The following is a 24,438-nucleotide window of genomic DNA, read 5'->3' as shown; positions in this document are numbered from 1 at the left end:
CAACTGCTCTGGCTGTTCTCACCTCTCTTCACTCATGGATTTATAGGCTCATTTCTCTGATTTAGATACTTGAAGAAAAACCCTAAGGTAATCCTGAGCATATTGATTGGGTAAACATGATGATGCTTCTTATGGATTGTTATCTTTGGGACTTGGTGCAAGGATATTGGTTCAGGAGTCATCACTGATAATGATCTCATCTCTGCTCCTGCCTCTTGCATTACTGAGGTCAATTCATTTCTCCCCTTTTCATTTGCCAACAGAGATAACTCTAGAAACCTGCTTTTGTAATGAAAGCTCTGATATGTATGGATGCAAAGTACAAAAAAAAAAACCCACAGTATTATTTTGTCAATGCAATCATGAAGTTTACACTTCTAAAGAAACTCATATCCAGAGACCAGACCTGAAAAAGAAAATGAAGAATGTTTTTATCTATTATTGAAATAGCGTAAATATTACTGCCACCCTTGAAATTAAGAATAATTTTAAATGCTTCCTAGCACTGGGCAGGAATTGGGCAACTGCACAGATGCCTCTGGAAATCAAATCCAGGCAGAAGGGAAAATACTCCCTTGTTGTACAGAAAGGAACTGATGTTCATATGTTTGGGAATTTACACAGATCCTCATTCAGCACGGCCCAGCGGCAGGAGCCACCTGCAGATACGGCTGGGGGCACACAAGAGGCCGGGTATATCCTCCACATACCAGCTGGCCCTTGCAAGAACCAGTCTCCTCTTCACCCTCCTCTGAATGCCACAGGCTCGCTTTTTAGTTTAATGATCTTTAAAAAAAAAATTGTTTTTTTTAAAAGAGGAAAACTTCCTGCAAATAATTAACTGCCAAAAATGACCACTTGGGAGTTTTATACTAATTTTTTCCTCTCTCCACCAAACACTTCTGTTCTGTATCTTCAACCTACTGCATTATCACTTGTCTATTTTGCATATTGGGGTTATGGATTTGCCTTTTCAGCTGTCTTAGGCTATTTGCATATCTTGATTGTTGATAAAAATATGACAAATTGTTCTTGGCAATGGGAGAGGAAGGGTTTTAATGATAAATGGGCTTTGAACTGCAAGCATTTCCTATGAATGCTGTCTACCAAAAAGCTCATTGCAGCCTGACAAAACATTTTTCTTGATTTAGCCTTAAATAAAAATGTAATAGCCATATAAAATAGAAGAGGTTCTTTCCTTTTTTTTTTCCCCCGTTTTTGGCAGCTTTCTTCACTACTTTTCTTTCTTTAAGAGCCTTCTTTGACAACAGGACAGTGCCCCAGATATCCCAAATCTTAGAAAGCCTGGAAAAGGTTAATTGGAAAAGTCAGGGTTGCAGTTGGATAGTTAGTGCAGCTGTATTCTCTCTGCTGCTTGTTAACATTTTCTCAGTGCCTGCAGGCCCCACAACTCAGTGTCACTGCTGTCGCCAGTGCCCTGGCTGTGAGTCCACTCCCCAGCCTCGCTGGCTCCTCATTTCTGTACGCTTCACTTTGCTGAGCCACTCCGAGCTGGCGTCATCCATCCAGTCACAGCTCTCAAAGTTTGCCATGTGCACTGACCCCGTGCTGACCCTGAACCATGATACAAACTATGGGATTGTAATTAATCTCTAATTACCCACAATACCTCGCTGGGTATTCAGCCTGCTGTTCAGTTGTATTCCTAACCAATTCAGTCATCAGTGGAGCATTCAAATTCGGTGCAGCTCAGTGTTTAGAAACCAAGGGCTTCACTAATGTTGACTGGCTGGGCTACTTAGAGGGTTGTGTCCACCTTGCTCTGCTTCTGCAGGGCTCTTTATGCAAGCAGGGCAGAGCCAGGCCCCAGCCCTGCTCAGCCAATTGAGGGTGCAATGCTGATGTTCATGTCCCACCATTCAAAAGACAGCTGAGAAGGCTGCGTGTGACTCCGGTCATTTATCTCTATTAGTTCTTTCTTTTGCAGCTGGTGTTATTTCCCCTGCCAGGGGACAGAAGGAGACTGTTATTGAGTCAGCATATTTTGCTAGAAGGCATCACTCTTCTTTTGATTTAAGTTTTATTCCTACTTCTGGCTGGGTGATGGGATCTAGAAAGAGTAATTCACTGGAAAGATGCCCTGAGGATGCTGATTGGGATTAGGGAACCGGTGCTAGGATTATGAGGTGGGTCCTGCTCTTGAGCTCTCAGCTAAATCCAACCCTTAAGAGGAGACATTCGGTTTGGGGTTGACTATAGGAGCTGCTGTGGACTGCAAATTCAGTTTTGCTCTGGCAATCCTCCTGCAACAGGATCTTCTGCATACAGCATATGCAAAGCCATCATGCTGCAGGCCTCAAATGCTTGATGGAGCATTCAAGAATCAAAGCACTGTGGAAGAAAAGAGAAAAAAAACCTTCCCTTCCTGATTACCACTAGCTGTGCTGGCAAATTCTTTCCCCAAATGTAGCTGCCCTACTATCTTCTCATGTCTCAAATGGTTTTCTTTCCCTCCCTTCCCATACTTTCACTTTTTTGACTTTCCTCTGTGCTGAAGTACTCCTCAAATCTTCTCATTCATCCTCCCATTCTTCCTCCACCCCAAAATGTCTTCAAAGTTTCATAGATCCTTTTTTGGTGATGGGAAGGAATATTTTAATAGGGTATGGTTTGAGCAGACAGTTCTTATTCGTCAAAAAATTGAGAAGTCCTAATTCCAATGACATGCTTGTCAAACCAGACCAAGACCCAACGCAAATTTGTGAGGCTCCCAGTGCCAGCTACCAGCTCTGACATCCCAGGGCAGAGCTGGAACTTCAGCTCTTGTGGTGTTTCTCAGTTCCTACTCCTGACTGGGTGACAGACCTCTCCCTCAGCTCACAGGGATTTACTGGGCTGTTCTGGGCACCGCCAAAGAGAGCAGCCAGCTGCTGCATTCCACTGTGAAAACTATAAAGAAAACCTTGTTATAAAAAAAATTCAAATTGCTTTTTAGTGGGAAATTCCCAATTTTAAATGGAAAACTAGTAAATATATCAATCTCTGTTTTGAACCTCTTAGGCTCCTTCCTGGCACTATTTGCATTGGGAAGCTGTCTCAATATCAAAGTGTCTTGAGAAGCCTTCTGACCTCCTTTGTACCTGATAAATGCAATATATATTCTTTCAAAGATAGAATTTTAATTTTTCACTATTGGAGAACATAGCTGGCTTAAAAATCTTGACAGTTTTACTTATTAATGACTTGATACCAGCTCAGTCTTATCCCTGACTACTAGGTCAGTAGTAGCTGTGTTTCTCTATGGGACAACTTTTCTGTGGCCAGTATCCAGCAGCCACCTCAAATCTGATGTAACACTTGCTGTGGTGACTGTTTTGCTCTTAAGTTGTCATGACATATGAAATGATCATGATAAAACCTGCCTAACTTGTTCAAATATTATATCTGGCAAACCTGTTCTCTGCCAGCAATGACTTGTACTCCTTTGCCAGCTGTCACATGGCAGATGTGCGAGTACCAGAGAAATCTTTGTACCAGACATGCTCCACACATCTCATTTGACTTGGTTTTATCCTGGGGAGGGCTTATTCCTTAAGTATTTAACAGAGCATTTGGGATGAGCAAGATCTCTTTAGCAATCCCACAAAGCCTTCAGCTTGGTTGTGTGACAGACACTCCCGGGGTGCCATGCTGCCATCACATGCAATTATGGTAACTAGTCTAATTAACTCTTATTTTTCCCACTGAACTAATATTCCCAATGTCGGAAACAAAGTGGGTAATTAAGACATTGCTCCATGTACCCAGTGCATCCATCAGTTGTCTGTTTTCCTATTCCCAGCACCCAGCTCTAAGGAACACCCTGCTCCCATTGGCACAGTTTGCCCCCATAATGTCTTCTCCTCTACTTTTAGACCTTTGCTTCCCACACCAGGTGCTGGCAGCATTCCCACCTGCAGAACATGGCAAATACTAATGAAAACAGCTTCAAGTTTTTTCACTGAACATATTTTAGACTTCTTATCTTTATTCACAACACTGTAAAATTTTAGTATTTTTCTTTAGAGGCTGCATGTCAGTAAAATTGTTGGATTTTCTGCTTATGTTTACTTTGGTAATTAATGAAATTAAATGACTGCACCTGCAGTTGAGGTCCAAGGAACAATCAAATCCTAACAGTAATTATCCCTCTTTTAGTTACCTTCAGATTCCTTAACCTCAATTTTGGAAAATAGATGAGGTTTATCAAGGGGCAATGTGTATGTACATTAGATGTAAACCCTGGTTGCATTTAGGGAACTTATCTCTAGTTCCAAGCTAAACCTTAAAAGAATGTGAATAGTGCTATTAAATAATCCACCTATTTGTAACATACAAGCAAATGTTTCTTTGATAATTTAAATTGAAAACTGACTCAGTTTATGATACTGGTGTGCTAGAGATTGCAGGAGGAAGAATTAAGAAAAAAACAACACGCAATATTTTTCAGCACCAAGTAATGCAGGCATCTGATAAAACATAGGGACCTGTGAGTCATATTTGGCCTGCTTTTGACCCTTGAGCTTTGTAGAGTGATGAAATTTGAACAGGAGTATTTGTGTATTTAAACAGTTGGTTTTGAAAAGCCAGATGAGACACCCTTGACACCACCTTTTTTAAAAACCAGCTTTCTCATTTCTACCTCTTGCTCATACATTTCTCTTTTTGTTTGGGCAAATTTCTATTATCACACTCTGAGAGGTTATTAAGTGGCACAGAGAGTCATATTCTATTCTGGAATCATTTACCAGATGTATGACCTTGGGCAGTGAGTGGAAAGTCACTTTACCTGAGTTAGAAATGGGCACAGAAGTGAGTAAATCCCAGCACAGAGGCTGGGTGATGAGGTAATTACCTATAGGCACAAGCAGGCATTCATGGATCTGTGGTGCTGTTCTGGTGTTATCAAATAGACAGGAACTACTCCATTGATACTGAATGGACCTTGTTGTAAATCTGATTATTTTATAGAAAAGTTCGTCATGAACAGATACAGTGGTAGGTAGGAGATTATTGCTGAGAAGCAATATTGCTTATTCTTTTTCTCTGTTTAAAAACAAATCCTTCTTCTGATAGAGCTTTTCAGACACTTTCTTCTTTTTTTGCTTCCTCTCAATGACAAACAGAGGCAGCTACAGATCTTATGTTTTTGAGTAGTTTATATTTTCAACTCTGCAAAGTAGTTAAAAGTCTGTTCCCTAGACTTAAAGAAAAGATGCTCTTCTTTTGGCAGAGATTCCCTGATGTACATGGATGTGTTTACCTTTTCTAAAGTTAGTTGTCTTCTTGGACTAGGACTTCTTGGTCTTCCATGGTGTTTTGGCAGAGAGAAGTGGAAAGTTATTTTTATAGCTGTATACTCTACTGCAATAATCTTTGATTTTTCAGTTGAGGGCTTGAAAAATGATCAGGTTTAGGAAGGTTTGCCTCTCCTGAACTTACAAGCAGGGATGGGAGCTGGGAACACGTGGACGCACTGGTCTGTTTATTTTGATTACTGTGGTAGGAACTGCTGTGGTGAACCTAAGACCTTCTACGTTTCCTTCATATGCCTCAAGTTTGCAAAAGGACCTTCATCACCCAGCAGAATATAAATGCAAATAAACTGATTAAGGAAAAAACCTAATCACATTGTAATGAAAGATATATCACATTTGATGCAGCTGGTGGGGAAATGGTTAAGACAAGTCTGGAGGGAAAAGGGAAATACTCCAGCTGGCTGCAGACAGCAGGTATACAAAGCCTTGTCTCTCAGAAGAGAGGTGCTCTATTTAGGGGCTACAGATTTATAGCAAGAGCCTGAACAGCAGGGTTCAGTGCAGCTCAAACCAAAGGAACCTACAAAGGTTTATTAAAGGGTGACTCTCAGATGCACAGAGAGCAGGACTTCTCTATTAAAGATAAAACCGAATGAAGGAAAGGGTGGTTGGAGTAAACCTTTCCACTGACCTTTCTGGCTTGACAAGGCTGCAAGGAGCCAGGTATTATCCTTTGGACTTTTCCACTGGAGTTTCTAGCTAAATATTGTCTATTCCAACAGATAAATTGGGTTAAAAACTCAAGATTGTAAAGGAAGAACAGGCAGAAGTTTACTTTGGGGGCTAGCAGTGTCAGTGAAAAGCTTACTGTGACCTAATGTGTCAGTCCTAGTGATGCAATAGAGAAACTCACTGACAAATAGAGTTCAAAACAAAAGGAAAAAGACCCTCATTTTTGTGTTTGGGTTGTTGGTTTTTCTGCGAGGTATTTCTGTTGCAAGCACGGAAATTTGGGGGTTCTCCCCATGATCATTTTAGAGTCATTTTATGCAGCCATTGAAAGGCTCTTCTGTCATATTTTCCTCTTTTTTTCTTTATTGATTTTTTTCTCTTTAAGACTTTAATTCACTGTTCTTCAGTTGCTACAGTTAAGAGAAAAATTCTGTAGATCACATAGAGATAACATTCCAGCCAACACTGGGTCACTCACACTCACACAAGAATACAAGCTTCCTGCAGACAGCTAGTCCTTTCCTGCTTTTCAGACCTTTTTGCTCAATCTTTTCTTTTTTTTTTCCTCCCTTAGTATTTGGGTCTTATTCTTTCTTTAGACTTATCCTTCGTGCTGTGCTCATCTCAAATGTACCAATAATTGCTGCTACTTATATGTGGTTTGATCATTCTGTGCATTCCTTGTTGAAACTATCAGTGAAACAAGGCATCTAAAACATGATTCTGTAGAGTCAGAGTAATATTTTGGGTGTCTGAAATCTCTTAAAAATTGTTCTGTAGAAAGTACATTTTTTAAAGGAAAAAATGACAGCAACAAGCCAACCCTAATGACATATTTCAGTGTAATGCTGTAATTTTAGCCCCTGCCATGAACTATTGCTGTTGTACAGTAAAGTATTTTGCTAGTAAATGGTGAAATTGTTTCCAGTAAGACTCTTTCTCTTTATTCCATCCTTCCATCAGAAAGATTCCCATCTTGCTGATTCCAATGCATTAAAAGAAAATACTTATCTGAAGCACATTAGACACCATGCGAGTGCCCTGCAAAAAGTAAAGACGAGCTATTGTAGTTTCACATTGTTTATTTCAGATGTTTTTGGAAAGGCAGAAGGCAAAGGTACTCCTTGCCTTGAAGTGGGTAAAGTGTCTCAAGTGCATGATCTGTTTATTGGTATGGGTGCTTTCCCTTGTTCCTGTGCACAGTAATGTGCAAACATATTTAACAGCCTCTGCACTAATAAGCCTTTCCCTAGGAAGCCAAATATCTCTTAAATGTGCCTTTTTTCTCTTCCTTTTTCTCTGGTGCCCTGTTTCCTTCTTGCTGGAAGTCATCTCCTTCAATGCACGTCCAGTTCCCTCTTTCTCATTGAAATTAATTTTCTAGGGCTTTTCTTCTGAACTGGTGGGTGCATTTCTGTGGCTCTTCATGGCTGACCAACTTCAGGATCTGCTGCCCTCAGTCAGCATCTAAGAACTTGTTAGGAGGTGAGTAAACCAGGAAGAGATGGCCAGTGGCCCCCCTGAAGGTGGGGTCAGTAGGACCTCAAAGGGCTGCGCCAGTGCAGGCACAGAAGGGAGGACAAGGATTGACACTGTGATTTCCATGTCTTGTGGGGCCTTCATTTCCAAACTTGGGAAATGTGAGTCAGAGCTGAGCTCTGAGCACAAAGCCACAGAGCCTCCATGGCTGGCAAGTGTAGACCCGGAAACGCAGATGAATAGAGCCCTAAATGTTTTTTTTGTTTAACGCTCATGCTGAACAGAAAATGATTAATCCATTAGCAAGTCCTTCTGCTGCCAAAAGAAACAGACTTGAACTTGCAGATTGCTTTCTTTCTGTGCTATCAAGCCACTGCATGGTCAGGTTCTTCAAAGCTGACACTCATCTATCAATTTAAAATGGGTTTTTTAGAGGCAGTGTAGTATTTGCTTTGTGTGTGTATGTGCTTTGTGTGTGTATGTGTCTGCTTGGAAGTGCCTCATTAAAATATACCGACCTCATCAAGCATCTCAAAAAAAATCCAAAGTCGAAAATACCTTCTTTTCTGTTTATTTTGAATAATTTTGAAGTTTTTCATTAGTTTCACATGACAATGTGGCTTTTGGAGTGTTTTTTTTTTGTTTTTTTTTTTTTGTCTGTGCTGTCAGAACGACTAAACAGCTCTTACTAGGCATGATGTGAAAAATGGGCCAGTGGAGAATGGACCTGGGAGGTTCTGATCTCATAAGGGGCAAGAACATCTCTGAGTCTGAGATATCTCCTTGCAGTTCTAAGGATCCTGCTGAAAGCAGTGAGCTCCCTGAGTATGTAAAAGGATCCAGGATCAGATGAGTAATGTCTCTAGAAACAAAAAAAGTCCTAAAGAATTTTTTTTTTCTTCAAGATGTACTTTATCCAGCATAGTAAAAACATGTATATTTATAGCTTAGATTACACTTTGTTTTGTGGGATGAAAAAACACATTTTAAAGTTGGCCCCTTTCCTGAACAGATGTTACTGGCCTGGGTGAATAACTTACTCAAGCATATGATTGAACAGAATTGAAACAGAATTTTTGCCAAACTCTGTTCTGACTAAAACTGAAATCTTTTACCACTTTTCTTCCCTCTGTCATACAGGCTCTGCTGTTCAGTTCATCCTGATCTCTGTCTTCCAGCTGTGTCTGTTGATGGGTTATATCAAACTCTTTGGTTTTGAACTTGCTTTATTTCCATGCAAGAAAATCTGTGAGCAGTTTAAAAAATAAAAAATCATTCTCCCCTGAAAAGAGGATTGTCAGGGTAACATCAGGGGCTTCAATGTTTGTCTCTCACTGATTTCTCACATCAATTGTGTTTATTTTGCCAGTGCAAAGATGTTTACTCCTAATTGCCACTGCTTCTAGCTCCAGCTGGCTTCTTTCCTTGTTGTACATTATCACCAGAATTTAAGGTTTTACAGGTCAAATTAGACTCACAGTGACATCTGTGCCACCCATTACTTTCAGAGAGGCTGCCCAGGTGTGTGTGCTGAATGCAGATGGATGAACCATCCTCTCTGCGCAAGAGGGGACAGAATGGATCTCCTTTTCTCCTGCTCTTGATGGATCTGTGGTCTAACAAGTCCCAAAAGAAAAGAAATTAATTTTTGGTCCAAGCCTACACTGAACTGGGAGCAAGAAACAGATCTTTTAATTGTAAATTAATTACAGTTTTTATGAAGGTATCACTGAGTCTGAGAAAAAGACATGAAGGAGTTTCATGATGACTGTGACTCTGAGTGTGATGTTTTTTCACACACTTGAGGTGTTGTAACTGCCGCCCTCAATGCTTAAATGCCCTGAGCACTGCCTAGAAAACCCTGCTGTGTAAGGACATAGCAATGTCAGTGTCAGGGATGCCTTCACAACAGCTGAGATTGTTCAACTGACATATCAAAGCCCTCCAAGAAACTGGTGAGGGGGTGGGATGTCCTTGGCAGAGCCTGATTAGGTAGGATGCACATTTGCACTTCAGGAAGACTGTGAGGCATCTTGTGCATCTGGTTTCCCATAAAGATAAACAGATAGGGAGTAGGTTACTGGGTATTTGCACAGTTCCACACTAAGCTCTTGAGCACACAGATGCAGGTCAGAGGATATTGTGATGCAGTCATTGAGATGCTGTTAGTAGTTGGAATCTTAAAAAAAAGTAACATGGAAATACAAATAACCAACTAGATGACATCTATAAGATAAAATATATAAGAAAGAATAATTATCCTCATAAATTATGAATGCAGCTGGCTTTGTAAATGGTTCAGCACATGCTTCTTGACAAATTTGATAAAAGCTTTGAGTATTGCTAACTCGCTGCCCAGTGGTTTTACCTGCCTTTGATAGATTTTTAAATACTATCACTTATCTTAAATACTTCAACAGTTTTAGGATTTGCGTATCTGTGCTGTATCCACAAGTTTCACGGAATATTTCCCATGGTTGAGTCCCTTTTGTCCAGCTTCTCTGTTTGCATGCAGTGCAATTCTTGGGGATAGTGAGACTGTGAGTGTGGCTGCTCTGTTCAGAAACACATTAGTAGAAGTCCCTAAAAACACTGATTTTTTTTTTCTTTTTGCTGCATTGGTACATTAGGAAACACGCTCTGTAAATCTCTTGGTTTAATTCCTCTTTGGAGAACAGTTTAATGCTTAAAGAAGCATTTGCTTTCCTCCATTGCTATTAATGCATCCCATTCTTGAAAGTAAAACCTTCTTAAATTTAAGGAATTTGAAGATGCTATGTACTTAACATATTAAGTCCATGTATTAAAGGTATGCAAGCAGATTCTCAGACACATTCACACACTCAGTTTTCAGAGAGGATCATCTGTATGAGTAGTTCTTTGTTTTCCTTTCTGTGATTGGTACAGGTTTTTCGAGCACTCAGACTGATACTGGCAATAATTGAAAATTCTTCACAAATGCTTTAAACCTCAGGGGCTGGATTCTTCTTCACTGACTCCAGTCTTCTGCCATAAGAGATGCATTTGGTTCAGTACAGAACAGGTTTAAACTGGGAGAGTGCAGAGAGCTGGGGAATGGAGTCATATTTCCATGAGATCTGTTCTGATATTTTAAAAAATTACATCAGCTGTAAGATTTGGAAAGTCTTGTCTGCTTTGACCACCTGTGGCACTGATGAGAGCACACATCATGAAGGTCCTCACTGCCTGGTGCATGCTCTTTCAGGCTGTCATTAAACGTCCCTGTGCGCTGCCATTAATACTGTGAGCATCACATGTATGTACAGAGTTTGCAGGGACTCTTTTGTAAGCATGCCCTGGATGAAACACCAGAGGTTAAGCAGTCCACTCTCTCCAGCTCCCCTTAGTCAACCACCTATTGACATGTTATTTTCCTTGGGGGAGGAAAACTGATTTACCCTTTGGAAAAGTGCTGTACAAAGCAATGCACATCTCCAGCAAGACAGGTCATTCATTTGCCATGTTCTGGGTGTTCTGCTGGGGTCTGGAGTCTGTTCCCATTGACCCTGCAGGGCCTTGACTCCTTTTCCAGCAGGTTTTGAGTGGGATTTTTTCCACTGACCCCCATCATTTGAAAGCTGGCTGTGGAGTCTGAACTAAGCAATGAGGTTGTCTTTTATTGATGAAGAGAAACAGATACCTCTCCAGGGACCTGCATCCCATGCTAAGATACATGTCTAAATAGCTGTGATGAACTGCCCTTTCTGAGGTTTTCTCTGTACAGCCACAGATTACAAAGGGAGCAGAGTAGCTTAGACCAAAGGGATAATAAGAGGAAAGATGACTGCATGCACAGGCAGTCACAGTGGCAGCAAAAAGCCTCTGGCTCAGGGTGGCAGAATTTTATACCCTTAGTAAATAGCTTTCAATTGCTATGTAGGCAATGACAAAACTCTGGCAGTCTTTGATGGAAGCTGCTATAAGTCCTGGAAATTGTTACACCTGATGGGGAGATGAGAGGTGAGAGAAAAAGAATTTTTCCACATTTAAAATAATCTGTAATTCAGTAGATTGTCAGGAAACCTCTATTTCACTTCTGAGTAACTGGATTGTGAAGCAGAACTGATGGTAATGCACTTTTAAGGGAACATGAAATATGCAAAAATGGAGTTTAAATATGTTGCAAGTGTTCTGACCCCTTAAACATAGTGCTTTCTGTTCAATAAAAGGATTGGTAAAAGTCAGTGCATAACAGCACTTAAAATCAGGCAAAAGATTATTAATATGCTGCTTCCTGTGTTATTAAAGTCTTTATCCCAATGTACTGTGGAGCAAATCCAATGGGATGCAATTACTGAAGTGTGCTCCATCACAGTGCTGAGAGAGAAGCTCTTTGGTAGAGGCTATCTTAGCACAATGTCCCTGCTCTGATGGCTCTGCATTTCCACTACAGTGGCTTCACTCTTCCCACTGAAATGTCCAAGTCTTTCATGAGGTAGGAGGATATGGCAGTCAAGGAACAGAAAGTCCAAGCAGAAATCATAAAACAGCAAGGCCACAATTCCATCCAGCCTCAGCTCATTCCATATCTGTGCTCACTTTCTTTGGGTCCACCAGAAAATTGAGGGCAAAGCATTTTGTTTTCCCCCTGGGTCAATAAAAAAATACTTTCCTAGTAGCAAAACTGCTCAGAGGAAATATTGTTGGGCACAAAGCCTCCAGTCGTCCAGGAAAGAGTAAGTCAGGTGAGTGTCTTGAGGCAGTCTGGCCTTAGCTTGTCCTGGTATTTGTAGTACTGAGAAGGCAGAAATCTTACTTGTCTCACTTATTTTGTTCTGATTTTTTTCTATATTATGTACTCACGTGAATGATGAAACCAAGTTATTTTGTTGTTGTTCTTAATTTTTCTCTGTCACACAGAGCAAAATTTCAGCCTCCACACCACTAGAAAATGCTTCTCTTTTTTTGGGCTGAGAGAATTATTTCCTAGAGCTTTGCACTTGAGCAAGTGGCCAGATTTTTGGTCAAAATAAAGCTAAATATTTCTTATTAGCATTTTAGGTCAATAATAGCAGATGTGGGCTACCTTTGGGAAATTGTTTTCTTGGAAATACCACTCCTCAAACAAAACATATTTGCTTTCATAGAACATTTTGGAAGGTATTGCTTCATACCCTGTGGTAAAGTATCAACTTCTACTGTCTGTTGATTCAAAAATTAGAGGTGTGCAGTAGTTGCTCTGGCAACAGAGTCTCATTTTACCCCTCTGCTCATTTCCAACCTGTTACTAAATTACTAAGCACGGGAGGGATGCATCAAAGAGCACCTAGAGACACTGCTAATGTAATGAAAGCGAGCCTTCATCTACTTAAAACATGTTGTGTCAGCTTGGAAATAAGACAGGTGAATTCTTTACCCCCAAAAGTTGGCACCATGTCAGCTACTTAAAGTTTTAAAGTTGTAAAAACAAGGTCTGTGCACACAAAAATTCTTTCTATGGAATTTTTTGATATGTTGTACCTGGAAATATTAAATTTGTTTGTCAGCAAATTATAAGGTATCTTTATCTCTTTACTGGTTATAACAGCTGTCAGGTGTTCTTATTAATTACTTCACTCGGTATTTTCTGTGTGTATGTCATATAATGGATGTGTAGATTTATAGCTACCACTGCAAACATTTAGCAGTATGATCAGTCCTTCAGATGAGAAGAAACTGTAGGTGGGAATCTGTGTTATGGAAGACAGTACTGTGCAATTTTAAAATTTTCTCACACCATTTTTGTGGGGCAAATTCTCTTTATAGTTTTCAGTCTTTCACTCTGCTTTGCAGAATGGGTAAAATTAGGAAGAAATGTATTCTTCTGTAAAAAGATGCTGTTTCCAGCATCACACCATGAGATCAGTTTGGCTGCATGTTTTTAAAGCAGAGCTTTCAAGGCTGAACCCTTGTGCCCTCTTCTCCTGGGATAAAATGGGGAAGGATAACAATCATAAGGTTCAGGGCTAGTGCTGGCCCACCCTGAGCACAGTCTCATCTCTGGTGTGACTCCCACACCAGGAACTGTGGGCATCCACAAGCCTCAGCAGTGTCCTTGCCAGCACAGCTAGATGCTTTAGTCCTTTCACTTGGTGCAAAGAGGTGACTGCAGAGTCTCATCAGGACACCTCTGTGTATTCTAATCCTGGTTTGTAAATACTTTTGCCATATGTAACATAAGTTCATGAATTACTTGTGTGAAGTCGTGTTTGGCTGTGATTTGAGGGGTTCTATATAGAAGAATTACCTTTGATAGTGTTTTTCCACAGCATCTGTAGACTATTATCAAGTGGTAGGAGACCAACTAGTAAGAGCTTCCATAATGTCAGCAAAATTTCAGCTCCTTAATACAGTGGTCTTATGCTATTTCCCAGCTTGAAAACCCAGTACTAAGCCTTTAAAATGACACTGTAAGATACCTTTGTCTAAAAGTAGGGTGCCAGATAGTGCCTATAAATGTAGATGTTTTCATTTAGCCTTACATTGCAACCTTTTCCTATGAAATTCTGGTATATTCGCACCAGCTTCTTTTGACTGTCAATTTTAATGTGTAATGTTTTTACCAGGTGGGCTATAGAGCTGTGTTATCACTGCAGTGAAAAAGTCCACATGGACCATGTTACAAAGTGCAGAACATACTAGATATAATTTCCATACTGGTTTTAGAGATCAGACTTAAGCATAACTTTGCTCCAGATGCAAGATGTGGACAACAGAGACATGTTTTGTTATGGGTTTTACTAATGCAGGTTTAAAATAACATGACTGAAGTTCTAAATTGATATGACAGTTGCACCTTTTCTGGATAAAAGAGCCGGCTGCAATGTTATGCCTGGTTTTAAAACCAATACACATGATCTGAAACAGATTTTTTCATCATGGTTTTGAAATTTTCTTTTCAGACAGAGGGAGTGTTTAGGAACATTTCAAAGAAATGTAAACATGCACTTAGACAAAATCACATGTGTCCAGGCCAAATTTCAGTTGGAGTGTTTATTATTTTCCACCTCCTTCTAAGATTTCAGTGGCACTTTGCTTACATTCTCTTTATTTCCACACTGGTGCAGTGTAGCTGCATGTAGTTAGACCTCTAAAGTGCCTCAGCCCAGGGGCAGCCAAGGTTGGTAAAAGGCTTTCCCAGTACTTAGAGGTCTGCTTTCCCATCTGGGAACAATGCTGCCAATGGGCTAAAGTGCAGGAGCCAGCATGACTCCTTCCTCTGGTTTTGAGACTTTTTGAAAACTGCCACCAAGGAACTGATCAAGAGAGATGGGGCAATACATGGTTTTACTGGAGAGACCTACTTATACTTTTTGGTACCTGAAGATGTTTCTTCTGAACACAGCACTAAAAGGAATAGAAACTGAAATTTCTCTTGACAGTTGCAGTCTATGTGTTAGAAAAAGATCTATGATCAAAATCTACCAGGGAGGCAGCACTGCTGCTGAAGGAAAGCTCATAGTTGTTAAATATCTGTAAATATCACATACTGTGGGATGCTCTGTAGTTCATATGCTGCACTATGTAAACTCCCCTGAATGCTTTTTGGCAGCATTTTGCTCCCGTGCAAACATTTTATAAACTGCGTCATGAAGCAGCTTGTTTTGCCTGCAGCATCAAAGTCCTGGTGTGTCACAGCTTCCAGTGACTCATGCCTTTCTTTGCAGCTTGGTTGCCTCCCCTTGAGACAGAATGGCTGGCTAATAAGTTTGCTGAGTGTATTGATGTCCTTTTGGTTGAAAGGATCATATTAGCAAACAGTAAGATGAGAAGCTATGGATATGGATAAAAAGACAACATTAGGGTAATAGTAATTGCATTGAAATAGAAGAGATCAACTGAGTAAAGAAAATGGAAGAAAAAATAGTGACAATTTTTTTGCTTTGCCCCTAGTTTAACTCTTCTTGTAAAAACAATCTTTGCAAGACAAGAGAGAGCAAATTACTCCATTATTGTTTTGATTGCTTTTAGATTGGCATTGATGTGCTGTGATCCTTTTCTTCCCATGTAACATTAGAGGTCAATAACCTACCTTTTCTTAATTGAGGGACCATCAGCTTAATTTGGGAACAGACTTTTCCAATGAAAAAGTTACCCAGAAGTCCATAAAAAACAAACAAGAATAATACAGCTAACGTCAGCAGTTCGGGAATATTTTTTCAAAACCTGACTTGTTTTAGGAATGGTGTCACACAGTGTATTCAGATGCATTATGTACTATATAATGTTAATATTTATATATGCCATTATAATAGTATATGTAATATCTGATATAATAATACAACAATATGTAATAATAGAATTAACTATTATAATTATCTATGGATTTATATAATATATATATAAATATAAAGAGCAAGAAGGAAAACCATGCAGTTTTAGGGAAAGTTCAATTTGTTCTCTTCTTCAGCATGTGTAGGTTCTATTTATGTAATTACTAGATCTTAGAGTATTGCTGAGCCTTTTACTGAGAATGGGTCTCTGGACACATTCAATAAGTTCAATTGCTCAAATGGAGGAAAGTAAAAAGTAACACAGTGACCTTAACCAAAAATCTCGATGTTTTTCAATTTCAGCAGAAGTTGGATCCTCCTCATTAGATGTCAGTTTTGTTACGGATTCTTGGTGTGATTTCAACTCTTTACTGAATTATGTACAACAAAATATTGAAGTAGTGTAGTGGAAATCCTATGACAACAGCAGTTCTCAAGCATTTTCAGGGAAAAAACTTCATACACAAAACTAAACCATGAACTCCAAATCTGAGTGCAGACCTCCCTGTGTGTGTCATAAAATCTCATTTTCAGCCTAATTCAAATTTAAACAAAATCTTTTTTACTCATGCTGTCTTCAGTGGAATCCTTTGCTGATTCCCCCTTTGGCTCCAACATAGGATGAATCAAGCCATCCTCACCCTGCAGGCACCCAGCAACCCCACCCTGTGACATCAGCAGCCCTGCAGCAAGAGAAGGGACTGAGATCCCAGGATTTGAAATAATGTTATTTGTGGCTTTCTTGTTCATCCTCTTCTCCTAATGACAATACAGAGAAATATCTATTCTTGGTAAATGAAAAACAAACACTAACATGTCAATCAGATGTTCCTGTAAAGTGTCCAGAGTATGTTACAATATATATTGCACCCTTCAAAAGCACATTACCGTGTCCAGTGCCACATATAAAAAGGTCAGCACTGGTCTTCTTTTTTTTTTTTTTTAAATAATTTTCTACATATGAATCATAGGCAAAAAATAAGCTTTAACATTTGTGTTAGTATTTCAGTCTTCACCACTATTAATGAGGGATATCAAAATACTTGTGACCCTCAGAAAATAATTCCAGTGTGGGCCAGTACTGTGATCCACTCATGTTACAAATGAGGTACAAAGATGGCACAGCTGAAATTTTCCAAGGTGACTGCTGGCTGGGGCAGGGAAAGGGGACCTTGCTCTCTGAGCATCTAGCCTGAATGATGGAGGGCTCCATTATCAGACATGCTCTCATGTACCAGTGAGAGGTACAAATATTCTGCATTTCTCAAAAATAAGCACACTATTCAGATAGCTCAAGTTTTGTGCAGAAAGTAAACAAAAACTTGCAGAAAAGTGAAATTCTGCGTGCACTGAAGGACGACTGATGTGATAAAGCCAAGGGGCTAGCTTTGTTTTCCACACTCAGGGTTTCACCAACTGATGAGTGCCCAGTTAGTTAATCAGGCTGCTAGAGCAATTCTGTGCAACTTCTTCCCCTGAAATAACTTTGGCAAAGTCAGACTCATATATATGCTGTGCTCTCTGCCTCTGACTCACTCAGGAACATTCTTCAAAAGGCATTTTTGTGTCTTTATAATTGAATTGATTCTTAAGTTGTGCCACAGGTGTACACCTTATCAAAGAAGAGCTGGCACTCCATTTGTACATAATGCCCTCTTGGAGGAGGTTTAACATGCAATGTTTGTTGTTTCTAGCAGGTCTCTCTGCAGAGAGAGAGGTCGCTACTCAGGGAGGCACTTTCCTCCTTGGAAACAAGAAAAGAAATCACCAGGAAGGAGGAGAAAATGCATCTGGGTAACAGGAGGGGATCTTGTCAGTCTTCAAGCCACTAGAAAATGATCATGAAAATCCTTTGTTAGAGAAGCCTATAATGGTACTATAGCTTGTCTATTGTGGCCACTAACAGCAAATAGCCTGCAAGGGCAGGGGAGATGTAGGATTAGACATATTGTGAAGAAGGGCTCTGGATGCTTGAAAAGTACAGTCCTGCCCATCAAGGTTAGAGTGGTCAAAATAGTGTCATCATTAATCCTCAACGGAATTATTCCCATAAACAAATTGACCTCCCAAAACATCTATGGTGTAAATGGAATAATGCTAATGATGAACTATTGGATTTCTTCCACAAGTGGAAACAGGAAAGCAATTGTAACAGAAATGCAAAATGTAATTGCAAGAAACTGAAACGGAGCTGGAGACCATGGTGTACAGTACTTTTTGTACTGCTAGAAACTGCATTTAGCATGAAAAAAAAATTAGAACTTTTCTATAGTATCATAATTTTTGATGCATTTTAAGAATAAGCCCAGTTGTTAAATACTTTTCAGAGGATTAATCCTTATCCACATGTATATTTCTGGGGATACCATTGGGCTGAAGCTGTTTGCATCCATTGCAGGATGGCAAAATGGTGGATGGGATCTTTCCCACTGGTAGAGGCACTGAGTACCAGCTTTCCCTTTCTAGCCTAACAATTCAGTTGTCCTTCTCAACTGTGCTTTTGAGCCAGGGTCCTTGCACAATCTGTCTTGGTGGGACAATTGCTTAAGTAACTTAATCAGAGTTTCCTTGTTAATAAGGAAATTGCTCTTTCATAATACACTTGACGTGCATGAAAAGAGCTTCAAGTAGACAATGATAGACATGGATGTTCCACTGAATGGCAGCTGCTAAATATATGTGTGCTGATAAATGTCTGTGTAGCAACTTCATACAGCAAGACAAGTTAAACGTTTATTTCAAGCTTTAATTAAAAGTTACCTCACTAAAATTTTCAAAAGCATCAAAGTTACCAACTATTTTGAATTATTCTCCCTCTTTGTGCAGAGGGGCCTATTTTCTCTGCCATCTTAAAGAATGAACATTATTAGTTCTCAAACTCATGGTACCTAACAAATGACCACAAATGAGAAAGCTGCCCTTGACTGAACCCATCCACTCTCCAAAGTAATATTGTTTCCAAACACCTGAATAAAAGTACATTAACAGCAGGAGTCAACAGAGGTAGTTTTATGATTTTTATTTTTAAAGAAATACTTTGAAAGTGCCCCTGATACTTTTTTAGAATCTTTTTCTGCTGTATTTTTCTTGAACAATACTTACATCATCTTGATCTTTGCGGTCAAATCGTTCTCTCAGTTGCATGCTGTGCAGCTCTGAAAATTTGCAATGAGTTTAAAAATTTGAAGGACTTACATTAACTGCAAAGCTTAAACATAGATCCAGGCATTCCCTGGGTCCTCCAAAGCATACTTCTTTTTGTAGGTTTCTGTAAATTTTTGGAGATTCATTATGGTCTCTACAAAAATGGGGATATATTAATTTGGGAAAGTCACTTAAAGGCTTTGTTGCCCAGCTGTAAAATGGAGACAGTGACACCTCCTTTGCTCCTCCTTTGTGCTTAAAGTGAAGCTCTTTCAGGCCAAAATGTTTCTTTTATCTGGGAATGGACAAGAAGGCTCAAGTGTGTGTGTGTGTGTGTGTGTGTGTATCTATATATATATATACACACACACTTTTAGACAGTATAAGGAGGATCCAAGTCTATCAATTTTTAATCCTTTCACAGACAACTAAGCAAACAATGTAAAATTCAGCCCAAAGGGAGTTTTTACATAAACTTGGGCACTTACTGGGAGAATTCTAGATGCTAAATCAATGAGTTAGTTACCAGTTGCTTTTTCTGGGATACCTAAAATAAAGTTAAACAAAAATAGTTATTTTGCTGACTTGATTTTCATTAGCTTATTTTTTTCGGGCAGAATATTTAATGTCCACATCAACTTTGTCCTAAAAAGACAGCATAATATATTTTGATCTAAAAGTTTGTTATGGTTTGCTGTAAGCACTCTAAGGCTGTGATAGTGATGAGAGTCATAGGAAACAGAAAGGTTGCTGATATTTCACGTTCCTCAAGGTCAGGTTTAGCTTTGGGGATGAACCTAAAGGTAGCAAAATCTGACTTCTGGAGTTAGAAAACACTTTGAGCTCAGTAAGTTTGCAGGGGTCCCTGTTCTGGAGGTATAACTTCTAGTCAAAGCTTCTAGAACACAGGAAACTTAAATGGGCTAGGCCTGTATATGCAAAGAGTTTTCACCCCAGTACGAGCACATGCACCTAACTCAGAGACTTTACCTAAATGTCAGGTCCTGCAATTTCTCATCTCTCAATGTGGGTCCCATCTTAAAAGAGTCTAACTTTTAAAACAGGGTACCCAGGATTAAAAAATTATTCTTCCTGGAGAAGATGGCTTGTAGCAAGGTCAGGGCACAAGGCAAGAGCTCCATTTACTGTCTCTGCTCCTCCACCAAAGCACTGCAGACCAGGGGCAGCACTGCAAACCTGCCCTGATTCCAGCTCTAAAGGTGACCTAAACCTGACCCTGCTGCTAAAGACTCACCCACCTAACCTCACCTAAGTGCTCAGATGAAACAGTTTCCTTTTAGTCTTTTGGTGTTATTAATTGTTATTATTCCTTTAGATCTTGTACAACAATAAAAGAGAGGCTTCAGTTCCTGGCTGCAGCAACCCCTCCCAAAAATCAAAAGAATATGACTTTCATTTTGAAAAGAATGAATAAATATATCCTGAATAAGAGGGGCACAGATTCCAAACACCCTAAAGTCTTGGAAGAAACAATTGTTCCTTCTTTGATTTGATTCATCCTCAAAGGCTCCCTCTATGTGTCTCACGGAGTCTGGGTGGGTGTTGGAGGCGAGGCTTTGTCTCAAGTGAAGGTGTTGAGAGATGCCACAGGAACAATGAGACAGAAGGTATAACCAAGGGATTGGGATTTCAGCTTTCAGGAAGAGCTGGTGATTTGGGAGATCTGACTGACTTCTCTTTATCTGATCAGACTTCCAGTGCATTGGATCCTCTGTACTTCCTGAAAGCCAGACCCTGTGGTGGGGCCTTGAGCCCAGAAATCACCAAACAGGAAACTCTCCATGGCAGGGAGGAGACCCATGGGCTGAGCAGCCAAAGCCTTGTCTGCCACACTGGCACACAGCCTATTTGAACTTCTCTCAAGGAAGAGGGAAAACAACTCTTCTTGTTCTCCTAAGCCCTCCTAGTGAAGGCGCCCCTGCATGTGGATGCCTGCACATTCCAGCTCTCCCCAAATAGCCAGGTTTCAGCAGGGAGCTCCCCACCCAGCTGTGCACCCTGAACAGCCCTTTTTGTCTCCTCTCCCCTTTGCCAATGAATGCCCCAGGTACCCAGTGCACTCCAGGGTTTCAGACCTGCAGAAGCACAGCTCAGAACTTTTGATGTCAGCTTCCTAATGCAGTACTTTTCATGAGGCAGAGAGAAATTACTGACAATTGTTTGCCTTTGGTATTTTATTTTGGTTAAATTAAGTGTAAGATGAGAAGCTGTGGATGAGGGTGGTGTGCCTTCATGAGGTGAAGGGATTTAAATGATCTAGAAAAACCTACTGGCCAGTTCTGTGCTCTACTTTGTCATGCTGCAAATTCACAACAAAATTTTGCTACAGTCCTGGAAATGAGAGAGGATTTTATTAAACTCTGGGTTAATTACATTTGGGCTCTGTGCCAATTGGTCTATCTCCCCCCAAACTTCTCTGAATAATTAAGTTTCTCCATTTGGTGAAGACCTTTCTTCTGTTTTGCACAGTAGATGTTTCCATCTTGGTTGGTGACTTAATGAGAATTCTTTGGTAGCCAAAGTTCTTTGGCATCCAAAATACTGACCATGCAGTTTTATCTCTGATAGCATCTTTTTCCATGGGCCAGCCTTAGAGCATAAGCCAATTCATCTTCCCCAGCTTTTTGATTTCTTATTTTGAAGTACAAATCCCTCAGAATCTGGCAAGGAAAAGGTTAATATTTTGTCTCTCAGCTACCACAGGTGTCTGCCCTCATTGAGGATTACAAGGGAGCTCAGGTATGCAGGGCTCAGCTGGAGCAAATTGCTCCATCAGGAGGGCCTGTGAAAGGAAGGAGTGACCAAGTGATGGGTCAGGCACCCAGGGCTATGGAGATTGCTTCCTGTGAGGAGTTTATTTATTTATGTAATCCCCTTTTCAGCCCAGCTATGGGAAATCTTTTTAATTTTCCACAGTGCTTTCCTTCTGTGCTCCCCCATCCACCTAACCTGAAAGGGCTTTTTCAGCATCCTTCAGTGGCTCCTCTGGCCCTTCTCAGACTCATCTCATCATTCCTGTTCTGTTTTACATGGTTTAATATGTCCTATTATTTCCATATTGGCAGCTTTTAAGCTAAAAGGCCTAGCACACTTGTAAAGACTATTAGACACAATTTAATATTTCCTCTGTGGCCCTTTGCATGTAAAATGCAAGCCCCTTCTATTTCAAGGAAAGACAGTTAAAAATTGACCTACATTTCTGTTGAACTATGTCTCATGTAGCATAGTGCTCAACTTTCTGGAGAGGCAGGGCTTTGCAGGATGTCACAAATTAGTTTAAGAAGGGAAAGTATAAAGAATGTGCAGTTAAAAATGTAACAGGCACTTGCTCACCACCATGAGTAGAATGGCTTGTTCCTTAGCTTAGGTGAGATTACAATTAGGGGTAGATAACACTTTAAGAGACCTATTGTTCTTTTAGGTCTTTTCCTTTTTATACAACATAATTACAACTATTATGCACTTTCATCTTGATTCATGGAAAAGGCAAATATATTACATCAGTAAGAACTTTATGTTCATAATATTAAGATATATTTCTGCCTAGGAAATTAACTATTTTACAGTACTATCATAAATTACAAGATTGGATGGTTTAAAGAATGGGTGCAACTTCTGGAGTCTCTCAGTGTTGATAATAAGTCTGGATGTTTCTTGGTCTACAATCACTGTTATGTCTTGGAAATAAATTCTGAGCAAGATCATTTATTCTTCCCATCAATAAGGGCATATATCTTCAAATTTATCTAGTTTTTTCTTAGTATAATAATGAATAACTACTGTGACATTTTGGGCCAAAGCAATTCCCTTCTCTGCTGAAGGTGAAAGTGAAAATCTGCAGCAGCTCTCCCAGACCTGTTTCCTTACTTGTGTCCATTGGATATGCACTGCCTGTCTGTCCTTGTCCCCTGAGAATGGATTTAATAATGCTCTGTTCTTCACAAAGGGGTCACAAGGCTTAGTCAGTGCTTGCAAATTATTTAGGTCTCAAAAATAAAGAAAATTTAGTTTATAAACACTGAGCAACCTTGCTACTGTCAGACTGAGGCACTGTGTTTGTACTTCTGAAATAAACTTTTACTTCAGAAGTAAAAGTTTGTGGATTTTTTTTTCAGCCTGTAAAAGACAGAGGAGCCCCTGCATGGAAGCATATGTATATATTTTTTCTTTTTCTTTGTGCTTGCCTTAGGGATGTGTACAAGATACAACCTTGTGCAAATTTCATGGGAATTTATGTAGTTTAAGGGCTTTAGTTCATTGTTGTTTGAGAATTTTTTTCTTCAGATTTCTTTATTCTATTTCCTTTAATAACCCATTCATAAAAGATGTGGCATTTTGTTCTGGCTCTGATTTGATTACAAAAAAAACATTACTAACAGAATAGCAGCCAGCATGCACTGAATCCCTTTTTAAGTACTGTATTAAAGCTTTCTCTCCTTTCTGAGCATCTTTACACTCCTTTTTCCAGCAGGATTTCATTTTCCATACAGCTGTATTTAAAAAGCAAAAGCCTGACCTCCTTGATGTTCAAGTTTGAAATTTGCCTTGAACCTAATAGGGCCAGAACTACCTGTTTCATTTTTGGGAGTTTCCAGGTAGTTTAATGAGCCCAAGGAGCCTTCATTCCTTACTGGAACCTCTTGAGGGATTTTGTCATGGAAATAACTAGTAAGCAGCACAGCAGTGGGTTCCCATGAACTCCTATGCACAGGCTGGCAAAGCTTAAGCTATTGATACTGGGGAGTGGAAGGGATTTTTGCTCAGCAGCACGAGGTAATATCTGCAGAATATTCAGCTCAGCAGATCAATGTCAGCTGCAGGTGTGGCTCAGGACAAGACACAGCGAGGCTGGACTTGGCACCCCTGTGTTTGCTCTAACTCCTGTGTGCTTTAATCAGCCAATTTGGCTCTGCTGGCACTCAGAGCTGTTGTGAGGCACCCCCAGATCCATCTTTCGCTGCTGCTCAGCAGAGCTGCTTGGTCTGACCTCCTGCACTGAGTCATCACTTCTGGAGGCTTTGCTTTTAGACCAATTACAGGAGTCATCTTCTGGAGGAAAAGACTTATCAGTTGAGTCACACAGAGGTCTCCTAGATCCATCATTGCTTCTTATTATGAAAATAATGGGTAAAAGGAAGAAATCAGGAAAAAGAAAGCATTAAAGTGTGGGATGGAGATTTAAATGTATGGGAGGAGACTCTAAGAGATGTAAATTCTAACTAGGTTTACAGAAATATAAGTCAGCACTCCTTTATAATTTTTAAGTGTTTGATCAAACAAGAAAATACATGTACCAGAGTTCTATAAAAGACATCCATCTTTTTATAGGTTATGAAAAATGTTAATGTTCTGCTACAATTATTGAATTCATGCTGCCTCCTATACAATCCTCTCCATATACAATCCTCTCCATACACAACTCGGCCTCCTCCTCACTGGGCTCGCTATACGTCACCCTCTGCTTGGCTTAAGAGGTGATTATAGGCATTAAACAGTGTGGAGATTGTAAAAGATTTTTTACTCTTAGTTAA

This window comes from Fringilla coelebs (genome assembly GCF_963513975.1).
Source record: "Fringilla coelebs genome assembly, chromosome: 10".
Classification (NCBI taxonomy): Eukaryota; Metazoa; Chordata; class Aves; order Passeriformes; family Fringillidae; genus Fringilla; species Fringilla coelebs.
Note: the sequence above shows the minus strand (reverse complement) of the source record.